This window comes from Montipora capricornis, chromosome 2 (assembly GCF_036669925.1).
Source record: "Montipora capricornis isolate CH-2021 chromosome 2, ASM3666992v2, whole genome shotgun sequence".
In the NCBI taxonomy this organism is placed as follows: domain Eukaryota; kingdom Metazoa; phylum Cnidaria; class Anthozoa; order Scleractinia; family Acroporidae; genus Montipora; species Montipora capricornis.
The window spans coordinates 17,434,242-17,447,675 of record NC_090884.1 but is presented as its reverse complement, the minus strand read 5'-3'; positions in this window follow the sequence as shown (position 1 = coordinate 17,447,675).

Genomic DNA, 13,434 nt, shown 5'->3' with positions numbered 1-13,434 from the left:
TGGGCCACGGGCCTGCTTTTAGCAAAACACCCTCCTTTTTCTGACTCGTTGCATATTCCACACACTCCAAACTGTTTTCCAATTTGATTCCCTTTTCATGTCCGATCTATGCTCCTTGTGTGATTCTCGACCTTAGTCTGCACTCAATTCCGACAGCTGTTGGTATTATTCAAAAGTTTTTTCTTCACTAATTTGATCTTTTTTCGTCAGTACTGAGACTATACTTTTCCTCGATTTGCAAGGTACAACTTTGTTCTTTCGAGCCCAATCCTTCTCCTTTCCTACTCCCATACCCAAACCTCCCGCCATTTGTCAAGTACGACGTGACGTATTTTCAAAATATCTTAGTGTGATACCCTTTCGTAGAATATGAAGAATTCTGCAGATCTCGGAGGATGTTATCCACCTCGGCATTCGGCCTTGGTGGATAACACCCTCCTTGACCTGCAGAATTCTTCATATCCTACTCAGCCTCATTCAATAATTGCTAAATATTACAAAATCGCACATGATATTTCTCGGGCAATTTGAAATAAAGATTTTTGCAAAGACTACAAATAGGCCATTTCCGAGTTCATGTCTGCCTCCTCTTCAAAGCGAGTCTAAGTGCAAAGTTTTTGTGATGGTAATTAGTTCTACTTTACATATGAATAAAAACTAATTTTCATAACAAAAACTTCGCACTCAGACTCGCTTTGAAGATGAGGCAGGCCAGAACTCGGAAATGGCCTATTGCACTCACCCTACCACAGGTGCCCCAAGCTCAGTGTGAGGGAATATAAGAGTTGTATGGGAAGACAAGACCTGAGACCTGACAAGATAATTTTACGAAAAAATTCTCAATTAAAAGGCCTAATCGTATTGCCACTGGGGGTCGCTTCCTTCCTGTGAGGGTTTTTTTCCACATTTGACACGAAGTGTGCCATTATTAGTTCCTTGGTTTTCAATGGTTATAGTAAAATGCATGTACCAAGGATGAACACTCAATTCTCACAAGGCCATCAAATTCAGTCAAATATTCCTGGTTAAAATATTCCCACTGTTCAAATTCCACCGTAGAATCCAAGGGCAGGTTTTTCTTTCATTTCAATCCGCTAGCCGTGCAATTAAAGCCCTGCCAGCGAGGTCAGGCGGCTGTTAATGTCCCAAATGAATCGATAAAACGATTGAAAAGAACCTCTTTAACAATCAACACCACAGGGCGACCGTTGAGTTTTTGTAGTCTTTGACGAAGTTGCCAAACAAAGAAAGAGTCAGAAAAAGTCAAAAATCCATACAATCGTCTCTAATTTTGAGGCTGTGTCCCCCATTTAAACCATATAAACTTTTAATTTTTTCTGCGATTTCTGTAATATTCATAAAAATAGGCAAATACGGTGATTTTCACGTCACCTATTTCCAAATAGAAGGTCCATTATAGGATTTTCCAGTTGTCCCAAATCTGATAATTTTTTTAAAGAGTTTATATGGTGTCGGGGGACGCAGCCTCAAAATTATATGGATTTTTAAGGATGTTTTTAAGTCCGTAACTTGGTCTCTGTTCGACCAAAAAGCATCAAACTTGGACAGATGGCCAATCTCAATGTTATCGTTCATGTGATGGTGTCAGTTTATCGATTGGTTCAAATTTGAAACTCGTCCCAGTTCCGAAATGGCCTATGGGAATACGGTCAACCTTGGTTTGGTTGTCACGTGATTGACAGAACTTCCGTCCGTCCGTACAGTCTCTGGGGGAGGGGGATGGGAGACTAAGAAAGGGAAGAGAGGGGAATCTTGCAAATGCAGCTTTGAGGTTCCTTTGAGGCGCGGATGACCGAATTTTCTTGGCTGGAAACTTTTGTGCAGCCCGCGTTTATCCCACTGGCCTTCGTCACTTTTACACGGGACAAAGAGCAGGAAGGAGCACGAGAGAAGAGGCGACGAAATTGGAAAAGTTTAAGGGAAGAAAGCCTCGAGAGAAGCCGAGGAAGGAGAGGAAGAGAATTTCAATGAAGAACACCATAAAACGGCTTTAGAGAAATAGACGGCGGGAGACAAAACACTTATTTACAACGGTTAGCTCTCAAGTGTTTTCCTTCTTAATTAATGCATGCCATGAGCAAATGGTTCGGTTGGAAGTTCTTGGAAGGCAACGTTCAGCTAGAAATTTCTGAGATGAAGAGATAATTCCCTAAAATTTTCCGACACTTCAATTTTCAGCTAAGATATCCTAGCAGATGAAATTCTTCTAGATCAGAAAAACAAATCTTTAAACACTCTTTATACATTACAAGGAAGCTCAGCCTAGAAACGTCTTTCGATAGCTTTTGGCTTAATTTGCTCGTTGGGTGGCCGTGATGTTTAAGACAGTTCAGTTAGGTTAGTTTTGGGCATATAACTAAAGACTTTGAAAAGCGGTTAGATAAACTCGAACCTGCGCAGACTTTCGGCAAAATCTCCAATAGCGATTGAGTTATATAAAAATCGTTTGTCTTGTTTGTCACGCGGTTTTGTAGCAGGTTACAACTGCTCATTGTGGAACTGAACTCATCATTACTGTGGTGACTGTCCACACTACATTACTATCTTTCGATATATAAGCTTTTTGTGTGAAATGGATCTCCAGTCGTGAGCTGCTTTGTTTGACTGTAACAGTGGCAGTCGAGTAAGCAAATTACTACGCTTTAGATTGACTTTTTATAATAATTAGTGATTTTTGCTGTTTTTCTAAACTGAAGAAAGAGGGTGTAAAGATTATCAATCAAACGGAAAATGTTGTGAAAGAGATAACTGTGCATGTAATTTAATTTCAGTTTTAGTTGCTGATTAATATTGTTGGTTATAGTTTACAAGGGTTGTTTGTTTTCTGCTGTCAGCTCAGGGGTGTTTGATCACTATAAACTGTATACACTATAGCTAATTACGATTACTTTTGTACTTTACGCAGAAGCATAATTATTCTTTCCATATACACTATATTGCTTTCTGGGGCTAGAAACGGAGCTCCGCTTTTAGGCTGTAAATCTACATATTAAAACTAATGTAAACATGGCTTCATCCTTTTCAAGAAGATCCACAAATGACAAAAGTTTGGCTTGGGTGAGGCGCTGCATCTAATCGCTTCATGACACTGGTGGTGCGGTTGGGGTGCAGGTATGGCGCAGTGGGGTGAGCATTCGCCTCACACCAAAGCGGCCCGGGTTAGATTCCCAGACTCGGCGTCATATGTGGGTTGAGTTTGCTGGTTGTCTACTGTGCTCCCAGAGGTTTCTCTCCGGATACTCCGGCTTTCCCCTCCCCGGCAAAAACCAACATTTGACTTGATTTGCATCAATTGTTAATTTCAGTTTACACAGTTCCCAATTAGTGCTCCAGCACTAGAACCACTAGAAAATTAAATAAAGTTCCTTTCCTTCTACTTTTGGTGGAAGAAAGCCATCACCGTGACTCGGAAACGATGCGCTCATGTTAAAATATGATAAAAAGCATTGAAAACAAAGGCACAACTATTAAAGCGGTACGTGGAGTTGTGAGATCGAAATATTTCATTCAATATTCGACCACCAATGTCGAAGAGTACATTGCAACCGGTAAAAACAAAACTATAGTTGAGCCCAGACCCAGGCCTCATTTATACAAAGAACAATTAAAGTTTCAGTGTAGACAGGCAACAACTGGATCCAGTGGTGATCATTCGAGATATGTCCAGGTTTGACCCTAATTAGATGCACGCGGATTTCAATAAGCGTCACGAAGTGTCCCCTTGCTCTTCTAGCCAACTTCAACATCACTTGTGCCTCAGAATACAGACAATTTATGTCACAAAGTGTTCCCCAAATGCTGCTCTTTAAGTAAAGATTAACTGCTGCATTTACCCAAAGCTAAAAATAACCCTAACCTTTACCCTTACCTTATTGTTAAAAATAGGTAGCAAATGCTTAGACTTAATGGGACACTTTGTTTTGGATGTCAAAAATTGGGCGTGCATCTAATTAGGGCCAAACCTGGACATAAATGGATCATTCAAATCTTGCAACTTAATTAGAACACAGGTGCCCTAAGCTTACCCTGGATGCCAAAGGTTTTTTCCTCTCTTAGAGCGACAGTGTAGCGAGTCGTGAATCCGTCGCTCTAAGGGCCGATTTACACGGTGCGATTTTGTCTCATGCGACAAGCTCACGACAGGCCTAAGACATGACTTACGATTGTCGTAGCGTTTTAAAACATGTTTTAAAATGCTACGACATTTTTCCTGACGTACACAACAGTCGTGAACAATGTCGTGGGCCTTTCGTAAGCAGTTGTCGCAAGCGACAAACTCGTACCGTGTAAATCGGCCCTAAGAGAGAAAAGAACCACTGGAGGTACAACTAGCCGCTGACATTGTTGCCCCATCCCTCACTAAAATTTATCAGCGATCTATCATTACGGGCATTTTCCCATCGGAGTGGAAACTTGCAAGAGTGACCCCTATATTCAAAAAGGGTAAAATAAATAACCCATGCAATTATCGCCCTATCTCTGTAATTCCCACGGTGGCCAAAATCTTTAAAAAAATTGTTCAGCTTTACAATTACCTTAACGTGAACAATCTACTTACAAGCTGTCAGTCGGGAGTAGTACTATAGGGGAATACGAGCCACTTTTGAATGGAGCATTCTGATTGGTCGACAGCAAATTTTAATGAGATGCATCGGCTTCTGATTGGTGGAAATTTTAGGGTCCGCCATTATCGCGTGCACACGTGAACAGGATTGGTTTAGACGGTGGGGTCAAAGTCCAATCGACGTCATAATCGGGGGGGTCAACATGGAAAGTATGTCAAGAATGTGACCAAGATCCGGGGGAACATCAAAGTCCAACACATAGGGTTCATAAGATGGCGACCATGACGTCATATAGAAAAGGGATGACATCGCGCGAGAACCCACGCGGGATCACGAAGATCACGCGTGATCGCGCGCCAACCCACGCAAGAACACACGATGTTGCGTGGGTCCACGCGAGATGTCGCGCGGGAACACGCAAAATCACGGATGGAATAAGAAAAGAGAGGCCACAAAATGAATTGATTTTCTCGAATCATGAACGGTTTAATCAACAAAATAACAAACTTATGTACAAGCGGGAACGTGTGAGGAGACCTGGTGTCTAACGACCTCGTCCCTGAAATAAATGGTAGTAGGAATCCAGAACCTACTACCCTACTAAAAAGTTTAACAAGGCTAGACAACATAAAATCATGATGGATGGATCGTCCATGGTGTGCGTCTGAGCTAATGGATGCAGATACATGAATCGAAACAACGTGACATAAAAACGATCCCAATATGAAGGACGACGAAAAGGAACGGGTGTCGTACCTATTTGACAAAGACCTTCCCCATGTTTTTGGAATACGTCAGAGGCATGCGTTAACTTCCGAACAAGTTTCGTCTGACGCTGTCCCGATTTGGAAAGTATCTGTTCCCCACGACGATCAGACTGGTTCGGCAGTGAGGACATTTCCATTCCTTCCTTTGATGTTGATTCATGTACCCGTACTGGGAGGCCAGGAACGCATAGAGACACCGGTCGTGCATTCTTTGCCTGCAGCAGAACATCTTCATGGGGACGGATCGGTACCGGAGTTGACGCAGGGCGCCCAGGTGGCGACAAATGGCTGTGAAGGAGAGATGTTCGAGTTTGTGGGGTTCCGTCAGGTGATACTCGAAGCAAATCACACACTTGTTCTCGTCTTCGAATTGTTTCTGGATTTGTTCCTGTCGGTGTCGTTGCTCGGCTTTCTTCTGCTCGAGTTCCTGTTTCTTCCTCAGGATTTCTTCTCTGTTCTCTAGGTAGAACGCGTAGATGCGTGTCAGTCTCTCTCTGGCCCTTCTGGCTTGCGAGCGCGTGACGGGTGGCATATTGGCGAAACATGGAGAACAGAATGAAGATGTTTATGATCGCGCGCTCTTATAAGAGCCCCTGATAGGTCATGTGATAGGTCAGGTGACTTAGAGGGGGGATGGGGGGGGTACCCCCCCAGAAAAAGTCTCTTCTTGAAAACGAGGTTTAAAGAGGTCTATAAGAGTCAAAGCGCTGGAAGGATCATCATTCATTCTTTTGAAAAAGTCTATGGGTGGTTGTTTGTCTATCGCAGAATTGATAAGAGATATGCGACGAGCGCAGAGAGAACAAAGAAATGTACGAGTGATGAATGTCATGGTCGGTCGGGGTCACGGAAACTATGGTATCAACACGGGATTTGCTGGTCCCATATTCACCATCTCGACTCGACAGAAAGAGAAAGCCAAAGATGTGGACACGAAAGACGTGGAAATGAAGGCAGCTATGCGTTGGGCTGAGAAGGCGAAACCTGCAGGTCAATTCCTCGATGCAGAAGATACGACGGAGTTCCCATGTGTCATCTGTGGCGAGGAGGACCTTGAATTAAAATGTGACAACGAAATGATGGCGTTCCTAGAGAATGTGAATAAGCAACTACCTCAAGGCATCCAAGGCTCCAAGATCAAACCAGACCTCTCTGTGGAGATGGGATGTTGCCACCAAACGATGCACGTGGGCTGTTTGCTGACATGGTGGTTGACCCGAAGTCATTGGACGTGCCCACACTGTCGGGATGTCTACCTGGAGGATAACGAGAAGCAGAACTACCCTTCGGATGAGCGTCAGGACATCATTGTGCATCAAGTCTATGACGCAGTGACCCGGACCATCTGGAATCTGGACACAGATCCCACTGACGATGAGTTCGACGACGACGACGACGACAGGTTTGAGTTCACAGATTTGTCGGATGATGATTTGACGACCTTGGAGGGGCTGTTGGGACGTTGACATTTTGTTATTTGTTTTTAGTGACACTGTGGAATATTTGATGGAACAAGCTCATCGCAGTGAACGTTTTATTCGTTGGTTTGTGTATCGTTTTCCTCATCGTGAATTCACGGAATGGGTGCGTGCCAATAGAGAGACACAAATATTTATTTATCGAAAGTACCTTCGTGACCGGGCGTTTCCTGGTTAGTGATTATTTGTAAGTTAAGAGGACACCATTGTGAATTAAAAAAAAAACATGTTTTATTTCATTTGTGGTTACATCTGTGTTCTTTAAGAAAGTAGGTCAACTTGGGTGGAGGGAACGTCTTCCAATGGGCAGGACGTAACGGGGTCCTGGGTGTCTGACTGGCTAGCATTCTTTGAGTGCGTTCGTGATTGATGTAACACGTGTCGTAAGACAAGAGTCGCTGAGACCGCATCCATTGGACGAAATGGTAGCATTCGACTTGAGGGCAATGTAACTGTAAGGGATGTTGATGTTGTCCGCAAGAACCGACGGAAATGAGACGGGGTAGATCGTCGAACTTGGGACATCCCCATAGTTCCAAGTCTAGATGAGGAATCTGCCAGGTATCGAGCCATTTACCTTCCATTCCTCCTTTGTGAGCCACGAGGGTCCGTTGTGGGGTCTTGAATTGTTGGTAGAGACGACGGACACCGACCAGGAGCTCACTGGCTACATGATAGTCTTGTCTGGGATAGTAGGGAAGTCCATGGACGTACCTGGAAACGTAATGAGCGGTACGTTGATCTTTGACAGAGAGATGGGGCCATTCCACACAAGGTTTGTAGTGGATAGATCCATGATGGGTTCCAGTATGGTCGCAATATCCCAGTTCTCTAGGTAAGACCTGTCGCCCACTGCAAAAATATTCCAAATCAAGGATGAGACACACGTCATCAAAGGGGTGTTTCGTCGTCTTCGGAGGAGGATTCTGCGGAGGACCAGTAGTCTTTGGTGGACCACCCTCGTTTGGACCACCAGCGGTTGCGTACTTCTGAGTCGGGGTCGTCAGCATCGTCGAAGATGTATTTGCACTCCTTGCACCAATTAGCATCCGGTTTCCAGGTCTTCAAGGATGACAAAGGGAGTCGGTTCTTTTCGTACTGACAAGCCTTACACAAGTAACGATCCAGGAGAGCGTCTATACGTTTGAGAAGTCGTAAGGTGAGATCGTCGTCTTCTGTTTGTGTGGCCACATGGGACATCTTATGGCAAATGGAGAGCCCCAGAAAGGATCTCAGATTTTTATGAGAGCGTCCACGGGTGATGCACGTGAAGACCAGGCACGAGATGGACACGTGCTACGGATTATAAAGGGAGACGTCGTCCGAGCCGGATTTCATTCGACACCATGAGTTATCCTACATTGTTTCCTCCTGATTGTGCAAAGAAACCGACCAAACGAGGTAAGAAGAAAGACGATGTCGTTCGTGAAGCAGCTCAACCGCCTGCCAAAATTTACAAGGAAGCTCGCCAAAAAGCGGCCACCAAACGAAAAGAGGAGATTAAGAAGAATAAGGACGAGGAACTGAACCAAGCTGCTCGTGAGTTGGATGCTCTGCTGGCCTCCGTACCACCCGAGTTGCCTTCGTACGAACAGATGTTGGCCACGATGCCCCTCGAGCAGAAAGAACCGTTCGTGGTATCCTTGGCTGAAGGGAGGGTGCACCATGACGTGCCTTTCGAGTCTACAGTTCCTGAACCACCACCACCCGTGGTGTCGCCCTCCTCATCCCAATCGTCGCCGCCTCCTTTGATCCAACCGAAGGACGTGCTGTGCCCGTTTCATGCCACACCGTTAACAGGTGGCTTGACCAAGAATGGTGCTCCGTACCTGTACTGCCGAGATTACGATGGGGTGTGTCCTTTGTTTGTGATGGGTGCCGATCGAATACAGACCTGGATCGGTGCCATCGAGGAGCAGCTTCATGACGATATCCGACAAGGACCCTGGCATTGCTACCATCAGGAGAAGGCGCGTTTGTCGCGGACGGTGAAACCAGACTCCCCTAACAAGGGTCGTTTCTTCTTAGCCTGTCGACAACAGGAATCGTGTAAATTTTTCCAGTGGGTGGATCTGGTCTGGAGCAAGACGATTCTCAAGAGACGTGCCGAGGACTACGATCACGACACGGTCCAACGCATTGCTGTAGAAGAACAAGAGAAGTTTGTGAGGGCTCAGGAGATGAGAGATAGATGGATACCTCTTGAACAAAAGAAGGCCTGGAAGGAACAAGCAGAGCGATGGTGTCGACGGCTGGAGCAGGCCCGTCCCATCACAACCAGCTTGCTGAGAGCTTGTTTTAGTGATTTGAATTTTAATCAAGTTTGTAGAGAGACTGGAGTGCAATTTTGAGAATATAAAAGTAAGCAAAGTTTGAATAAAGCATGTAGTTGAATGATGATGATGTCGTGTGCTGAATTGGGTCGTCGGGTGGTGAGTGTGGGTCTCGAACAAATCGTACGTCTCCCTTATCGCGAGTACGGACGACGTCTCCGTTGGTCGATCTTGACTTGGGTGTGTCGAGAATTGATGACCTGTCTTGAGGGAGACGATCGATGGGACGGGCTTCCCACCCAAGAACCCTTGGATGCCATAGCAACGTTCGCGGTTCTGAAAGACGTGGCCGACTATAAATGGCCTCATTTTGTCGTGTATCTGACATGGTTGACGTGAACTCTGGGACCCGAGAGAGCGTACAGTACTTGGCAGACGTTGGAACGACGGTACCTGAAAGACTTGCCTAGTCTCTTGGAGTTGACCGTCCGACTCCTTCTCACCAAGACATGCTGAAGCGGAAGAACCGCCGCCGTGCTTCCGGCGTCACCGCCTACACGGATCCCGGAACCCCCGGCTCTTTAGGCGGCGTGGCCCGATATGCCAAGGCCCAAGGGTTGTCCTTGAAGGAAGCCCGAGACGAATTGCAAGGGGAATTGGCCTATACGTTACACCGTCCGGTCCGTTGACGTTTTCAGACGTCCCCCGTGTTGGTGTTCCACAAAGACGATCAATGGCAAGCCGATCTGGTGGAGATGCAACCTCTCAAGAAATGGAATGGAGGAAACCGATACCTCTTGACGGTCATCGACGTGTTGTCCAAGTACGCCTGGGCCGTCCCCGTCAAGAACAAGACCGGGGTGGCTGTGACAGAGGCCTTCGAGAAGATCCTACGACAGAGTGGACGTCGACCGTTGCGTTTACAGACGGATGCCGGAAAAGAATTTTACAATGCTCCGTTCAAAAAAATGTTGGAAAAAGAAGGCATTCACCATTTTTCGACGCACGGGGATGCCAAAGCTTCTATCGTCGAACGTTTTAATCGTACGTTAAAGCAACGCATGTATCGTTATTTCACAGCGCGTAATACGCGAGTGTATGTGAACGTGTTGCCACAATTCCTCGACGGCTACAATGGGAGTCGGCATCGGAGTATCGGTATGGCGCCACGCGACGTGACGGAGAAGAACGAGGGAGCGGTGTGGTCCACGTTGTACGGCAAACGTTTGAAACGGCGTCCTCGTCCGAAACTCAAAGTGGGGGATCGCGTCCGACTCAACAAGAAACATCGTCCGTTCAAGAAAGGGTATCTGCCTGGTTGGACCGAAGAAGTGTTTGTCGTACAACGCGTGGTACCCGGACCCGTCGTTACGTATAAACTGAAAGAATGGGATGGAACGCCTCTCGAAGGTAGTTTCTACGAAGAAGATGTTCAGAAAGTGACCGTGCCCGACGAAGCCTTGTTCCGCGTGGAAAAGATCTTGCAACGAAGCAAGCGTCTCGTTAAAGTGCGTTGGTTAGGTTGGCCTGAGAAATACGATAGTTGGGTGCCTCGTTCTGCGTTGCGACATGTATAAAACCAAGAAGAAAAAATATACAATAAAGATATTACGTTATGTCTCGTTATGTGACGTTGTCGAGTAATGTTCAAAAATCCGAGTTTCCCGACAATGGTCCTTCCGAGTTTAAAGTCCGGATGCCTAGCGATCGTGCTTGGCAACAGGACACCGATCATTGGGAAGTAGGGTTGAGTGGCGTCTCTCTGCCTGACATTCCACCACCGCCGCCTGTACACCCCGAAAAGATCCTGGTTCACGAGGCGTACCATGGCGTGGGCCATCCGGAGACATGGCATAAGGAAGGATACTTGTGTACTTATTACTATAGCACCACGACGAGGAATTCCAGTGGAGAGCACGTTATCGCGCGGAATCAACGAGGGGTGATCCTCTTGTCGGAGATCACCCCTTCCGAGACGGGTGTGGAATTTGTCAAGAAGATCATTCATCGAATGCAACAGAAGATCACGGACAGTCTACAAAGCGGGGAGCACCTTCACTTTGAGATTGTCGACTCGAGTCAGAACCCCCCGACGAAATACGATACCATGGCCACTTTTGTGTGGAAGGGAGACGATCTGCTTCTGGACAATACGTATGTGTTTGAGAGTGGAGTCATGTGGAAGTATTTTGGATGGGTCCTTGAACTGGCTTTACATATGGGATGGTCGACCATCGACGCTCGATATACACCCAACCAAGCACGGTACTATAAGAAAGGACCCAATCTCCTCACGGAAGCGATCGATAAACACGCCCCGACACCGGATTACACCTCAGAACGTTTTCATAATGGATCCGTCTTTCCGTCATTCCCTAGCAGATTCACCTCTGCAACCGGTCCAGTAGCCTTGGTCGCTGAAGGTCAGGGATGGCACACTATCTATAACTATGCTATGTTCATGGTGATGGCCAAAGCCTTCAATTGGCGTTTTGTCCGTCTGAACGAAGCCTTTGCCAATTTGAAGGACACACCATTGGCGACGCAACAGATCGAACGTCCCCTTTTCGTCTACGTCAACCTGACGGAAAGTCAATGGTTGGAAGAGTCGTACGACGAACTGCTGCGCATCGTCCCCTATAAAAGCGGAGGTGCCTGGTGGGAACCACAGCAAGTCCACTACCATCGACTATGCGGATCTAAGATCGAGACGATCCACGTACGTATCAAGGAAGTCGACGGTCGTCCCGTGGCCTTTCCTAAGGATAAAACAAGTACTCTCTGTCTCCATTTTCGTCGTCGTCATGAATCGCATCATCGTTCTCAGCGATCCTTCGAAAGAGTTTCCGGATAATACGACCAACGCATTCAAGTCGCTACTCCCTCAGGAAGTCCAGTTTGAAGGTGACTGGGAGGTCGGATTGACGTCCATTTCCATGCCCGATCGCGGTCTGGATCTCAATACCTTGTTCGCCAAAGATACGACCAACATAGCCACGGTCAAGTATCAACTGTTGGATGTATCGGCTGATAGCCGTACGACTCGTACAGAGCATGTGAGGTTCTTGTGAAGAACGAATCAGCGATCGTGGATGGGGTGGGATTCATGAAAGCCTTGTTTGATGAGATCGATTGGCAGATCACCAGCAAATTGCAAGGGATCCTTCATGGTCGCGTAGAGGATCCGCGTCGACCCACTTTTCGATGGGAAGGAGACGTGGCTGTCTTGGAAAAAAAAGACATTGGGGTACTGGGAAGTGCTCCTGGTAATAATGTGATGGAGTTTCGCGTGGATGAAGTCCTGGCCATTCGTATGGGATGGCTCACCAAATCGTCCGACGGAACATACGGAACAGGACCTAATCTCCGGTACAGTCTCCACGACAAAACGACTAAGAGAGCGGACAGGGTAGCCACGACCGAATTGATGACCTCGGGTCGTCTCTGGATCGTAGACTCGGGTTCATTGGTTTTGAGTTTCGCATTGGAATGGCGCTTTACAAACTTGTCCAAAGCGTTCCAGACGGCCGTGACCCATGCCTCACGAACGTTACTGATCTATTCAGACGTGGTGAGCAGCAACATCATGGGAGATGCCGAACATCCCCTGGTGCATGAAGTCCACTATAACCGAAGTGGAGGAGGTGACGTCTATTTCGAACCGACCCACATTCAATGGATGCCCCTGCGACGTCGTTATTTGGATGTCATTGAAGTCAGTGTGGCTGAGAGTGACGGACGTCTGGCTATCTTGGGAGAAGGTACGAGGACCATCGTCACCTTTCAGTTCCGGAGACGACCGTATCAATACGTATAAAAAAGCGAGGGACACTTTGTTGGGAGACGATTCATCATCATCATGAAACGTATCGTGGTTCTCAGCGATCCGTCGAAGGAGTTTCCAGACAACACGACCAATGCGTTCAAGGTGCGTCTCCCTCAGGAAGTGCGTTTCGAAGGGGAATGGGAGGTCGGACTGACGTCCATCTCCATGCCGGATCGTGGTGTGGATCTCAATGTTTTGTTTCCCAAAGACACGACCCGCATCGTATCGTTCAATTATGAGGCGTTCCATCATGTCACCAATGTCGCGCATGTCCATACATTACACGTGACAGCATCGACACTCATGAAGAGGCAAATAGAGATTGTGGACGGGGTTGGATTGATGAAAGCGGTGGTCCGTGAGATAGATCAAGCGATGACCGTCGAGAGTCATGAACATGGGAATGAAGGGTCTCAAGTCCCCTTTACGCATCGACCGTCCTTCCTATGGGAAGGAGAGGAACTCATTTTGGAGAGAAAAGAGCTCCCTGTTAGCAGTAACAGC